Below are 5,545 nucleotides of genomic sequence, written 5' to 3'. Positions count from 1 at the left end.
GCATGATGCTATCTACACAAAATTTTTTTAACTAATAAAAAGATATGTAGTTATTGTTCACATAAATGTAGTAAAAGTATAAATCCTGCTTGGAATTGCTAAACACCAACTTCAGAACAGTGTTTAATCTCTCTGTTATTCTGCTCAGCTGCTATAACAAAATGCCATAAACTAGGCAGCTTGCTGCTGCTGCTGCTAAGTCACTTCAGTCGTGTCCAACTCTGTGCAACCCCATAGACAGCAGCCCACCAGGCTCCTCTGTCCCTGGGATTCTCCAGGCAAGAACACTGGAGTGGGTTGCCCTTTCCTTCTCCAATGCATGAAAGTGAAGTCGTTCAGTCGTGTCCAGCTCTTAGCGACCCCATGGACTGCAGCCTACCAGGCTCCTCTGTCCATGGGATTTTCCAGGCAAGAGTACTGGAGTGGGTTGCCATTACCTTCTCCACTACGCAGCTTAAATAATAGAAATTTCTCTTCTCATAGTTCTGGGTGCTGGGAAGTCCAAGATCAAAGTTCTGGTTGGTGAAGACCCTGTTCCTGGTTTTTAGACAGTCATCTCCTCTCTGTGTCTTCATATGGTAGAGACAGAGAGAGCTCTGTGCTTCTTTCTCTTTACTTAAGGCACCTAGTGCATCAGGACCCCACCCTTATGACTTTGACCTTATAGGTTCCTTCTCCAAACACAATCACATTGGGAGTTAGGGTTTCAATATATGAATTTTGAGGGGACACAATTCAGTCCATAGCACTCTGGGAAGGAGAGGCTACATGGAGGGTTTTAACTAGTATGCAATATTTTTCCTTAAAAAAAAAAAGAAAAGCTAAACAAGTGTGGCAAACTGTTCAGATCTGACTAAACAGCAGGGAATATATGAGTTTTGTTAATAATTCTTTATGCTTAAAGATTTTTGAAAAGAAGAAACAAGCAAACAAAAATTTATATAGATTTCTCTAGAATGTTATCTCCATATGGGAAGGGATTTTGTTCACCTTGCTCTATGCTGTATCTCCAATATTTAAGACAGTGTCTGGTCTAGAGTTGGCATTCAATAAATGTCTGTTGAATTGAGTAAAAGGAAATGGATAGGTAATTAATTCATATCTTTCCTGAATCTGAAGTATTCAACAACCTTAAAAATTGTTAATAATGTTGTGTTCATTTTCTGGAACTACTTTACATTAGATGAATATTATAAATCACATGCATATCTGTAAATAAAGTCAAAAATGTCAAAGTAAGCCTGGGCATGAGACGAGGTATCTTATTTATAAAATTGATGAGTCAAGAGGTTTGGGGGCTAAATCTGGCTTTTGAAAACAACTCCTGCCAATTGCGTTCCTGTAGTCCTGCTGAGGGACAGCAGCCATGTTTTCTAATGCAGAACCGTATCACTCACTGACTCTGATTGTATCAGCATGAGAGTTCATCTTGGGGTGCCTCGTCTATGGGCTGGCCAAAATCTGTAGCTAGGTGAATTGTTTCAGAACCACGAGTGGAGCCAGTCAGGTTCCTTTCAGATACAAGGAATCAAGTGGAAGCCAACAGTCTGAAAAGTTGACAATGGAGGCACAAACTGAAAATGAAGAGCTGTCATAAAGTAATGGATACATGTACGTGTATGGCTGAAACTAACACATTGTTAATTGGCTATACTCCAATACAAAATAAAAAGTTTTAAAAAAAAGAACTGTCATAAAGTAGAGAGAGGTGGGATCTTCATAGTAGACCAGGTAAAGGTCAAAGTTTAAAAAAAAAAATAGAAACTAGAGGACAAGAAGGCAAATGGTAGAGAGATGAGCATAGAACAGATCTACAGAAAAAAGAGATACTGAGAGAGAAGGAAAGAGACAGGATCCCTGAGGGCATTTCTAAAGCCAAAAGCAACCCAATGAAAAGCATCTAGTCAATCTCCTTGCTTTATTTACAACTGGAAAACCAATGAGTTTAGTAATTTGCCCAAAGTTAACAGTGAAGAGGAAAGGGCACTTGGCTCTTTTTGCCTTCCTTCAGTGCTCTTAGAATGTAGTAATCCCATGGCGGAGGGGAATAAACAACTCACAGGGGTCCAAAGGCAAACATAAAGCAGCTAATCTTCAGTGCAAAACTTCTCTATTTTAGATTTACTTAAGAATTATGGCCAACGTTGCAGCTGATTTCATAGTGTCCCCGTTTTAATACACAATGATATTTAAATTGACAATATAGGAAAGTGTGTCAGATTGGCTCCCGCACTTGTAGGCTCGCACAGCTTGTCCTCCCAATTTGAGAACTCTTCACCTTAGTCCAGGATTTTCTTCATTCCCAGAGCACATCCAGCATTCTCAGATGGACTCTTTGGAATGGTGAACTCCTCCCTCTGACCATTTAAAAGATATTTGTTTGCACCAGATCAGAGGAAGGGGCTTTGGGAGGACTGTTACATTTGTATGTATCACCTGCACCTTGGAGTCCCTGAAGCTTCCAGATTTCTGGGATCAACCTCCCCTTTAACAGTGTGTTTCAGCAGCATGGCCTGTCATTCCATATGTTGTGAAAAGCCCAGTGACCCTCACCCCAGCCATATTTTCTGGGGTTGCATGTGACACCTTTCTCCTCCGTGGGTTGTTTCCATTGCATTTTCTAACTGCCTGAGTGAGGCAAACACTAATTGCACCCTCAAACAGGATAGCTGCATCACTGCAAGTTGCAAAACACAACTTCCACTTCAGTGTGAAACATCTTCTTAAATGGTCCTGGATCACCTCTCGACCTTGTTCACATCTTATCTCTGCTGCTCACCCTTGCTCCCACAGCCCTTATCCCTCTGCTGGGGAGCCACCTGTGCAAACTTTGGAGGCAGAGCAACTTAGATCTCTTTTGGTTCTGCCCTTCCTCTCAGGCCCACGTCCTGTGGGGATCAGCTTGCATCACTGAATGTCCATTTATGCACATTTCCAAAGGAAAAAAACATATGGTCAACGTCAGCAAAGATCAGAGTAGGCCTCACTAAAGATGTGAGATCTCAGCAGAGACTCTAAGGGTGTGGGGCAGCTGGCCAAGACGTTCTGTGGGGGAAGGGCATTGCTGGGAGGAAGCACAGGAGCCCTCCAGTAGGAGGGGGCCTGGTGTGCACACAGAGTCGGATGAGCAAGAAGACAGCGGAAGGAGAGGGGTGGGCAAAGCCGGGGCCTGTCCCTGACTGTGTCACAGCTCAGAACTTGTGGCAAATTTTGACTTTTACTCCGAGTGAACTGGAATTCTTTTAGGGCTTTGAGTCAAATAAGTGATATGATCTGACTTTGGTTTTCAAAAGACTCTGTCCAAACAGGCTAGTAAAATGTCTGTGGCAGGGGCAGCCAAGCACAGGGATGGCAGAGCCCAAGCAAGGAAAAGAGAGTAATTCTAGGCAGAGCAGCCTGGGGACCAGCAATCAGAGGAGGGAGACTTTGGGGGTAAGGAGTTTCCACAAAAAAGAACCAGCATTCCTTGGGAAAATGCCTGATTCCAAGGCTCAGGCAAGGAAGATATGAGTCTGGAGTGTCTGATGCCAAAAAAATAAGAAAATGTTCAAAGAATGATAAGAACATGGCGAAAAAATAGAGAAGCCAGTGTGAAAGAGCTCCTGCTAACCTAATTAAGGGCAATATGAGCATCAGAATAAAAAATGATAGTAATATGTAAAATAAAATAGTAAAGTGATTTAAATTATATAAAATTAAAGTAAGTCAAAAATTTTTTAAAAATAGGAAACTATGAGTCTATAAAGATTACAAAACTCATAGATAAATTGTTTGAGGTGGCATGGGATATATACAAGTAATTTGTTGCAAATTACTTATCATTTACAAAGGAAGAAATGTAAGAAAGTGGAGAAAACTGGCAGACACTAAATGGGCAAATTGAACCTCATCAGTAATAGAAAAATTGCAACTCTGTACCACCACCACATGATACATTACCCCAAGGAAAACACAACTCGCTCTGTGGCGTTCCTGTCAGAGCAGCATAATTCAAATCTATTTATGAGGAAACATGAGACAACCTCATATGGGAAAACATATTACAAAATAACTTGGCCAGTTATCTTCAAAAATATAAACATCTTGAAAGTCAGGGGAAGCTTGAGGAACTGTTTTAAACTGAAGTCATTTAAAGAGACATGATAACTAAGTGCAACACGGGAAGTAGAGTCAGATCCCTTTATTAGATAAGTTATTAAATTTTGGGACCAGACACCAATGATCCTACAGTCAGGGCAGCAAAGGAGACACAGGGGTAAAGAACAGCCTTCTGGAATTAGTGAGAGAAGGGGCGGGTGTGATGATTTGAGAGAATAGCTTTGAAATATATATATATATACATTACCAAGTGTAAAATAGATAGTCAGTGGAGTTTGATATATGATGCAGGGCACCCAAAGCCCACGCTATGTGACACCCTGGAGGGTTGGAATAGGGAGGGAGGTTGGGAGGGGGGGTTTCAGGATGGAGGGGACACATGTATGCCTATGGCCAATTTATACTAATGTATGGCAAAAAAAAAAAAAAAACCATCACAATATTGTAATTATCCTCCCATTAAAATAAATAATTTTTTAAAAATATATTGGGACCATATTGGTGAAACTTGAATGTGGCCTGAGGATTCAGTAATAGATTAAAGTGTATCATTGTTACTTTCCTGATTTTCAGCAGTTGTGTTGCTCTGTGGAACAAAGTCCTCATTATAGGTAATACATGCTAAGGTATTCAGAGGGAAGGGAGTGATGTATCAGGTCAGCAATTATGTTCACATAGCTCAGCAAATAGAAGTCCTTTGTACTGAATTTGCAACTTTTCTGTAATTTTGTGGAGCTTAGAGAGTTTTCACGGCAGTGAAACTACTCTGTATGATACTTGATTGGTAGATGCATCATGATTTACCTGTTCGAATTTACAGAATGTAGAACACCGAGAGTGAACCCTAATATAAACTATGGACTCTGGGTGATTGTGCTGTGTCAGTGTCGGTTCACCAATTGCAGCAAATGTAGCATTTCAGTGAGAGACGTTGATAATGGGGAAGGCGGTTAGTGTGTGGGCTGAGGGAGTAAATGGGAACTCTCTGCACTTTCTGCTCAATTTTGTTGTGAACCTGAAACTGGTCTAAAAAAAGGTCTTTTAAAAAAGAGAAAGAGTGACTATTATTAATGTAAGAGAAATATTCTGTCTCTTTCATTTACCACATCAAAATTTTAGCTCTGATAAAATGGACATTATTCTGCAGAGAATATCTGTCTCCTAAAGATATACAGAGAAAAAGAGTTTGGTTATACTGAATATAAAATTTGCTTTAAAATTAAATGCCTCATCTTTTTAAAATGTCCCTTATTTATATAAAACCTGTGTCTTGTATTGTCTTGTATTGGCCTAAACTCTCCTGGATTTTACTTTATTGTCCCAGGTGGCTCTCTTTCTTGGATTCTAACCCAAGTCATGTTTCATGGACCCTGCCAAAAGCTACCTAATTCTAGGACACAAATGTCAATCTTGTGATTGGGAGTCTGAAGTCAAAAATAGAGGGAAA

This window comes from Bubalus bubalis, chromosome 16, assembly GCF_019923935.1.
Source record: "Bubalus bubalis isolate 160015118507 breed Murrah chromosome 16, NDDB_SH_1, whole genome shotgun sequence".
Taxonomy (NCBI): Eukaryota; Metazoa; Chordata; class Mammalia; order Artiodactyla; family Bovidae; genus Bubalus; species Bubalus bubalis.
This window is presented reverse-complemented; position numbering follows the sequence as displayed.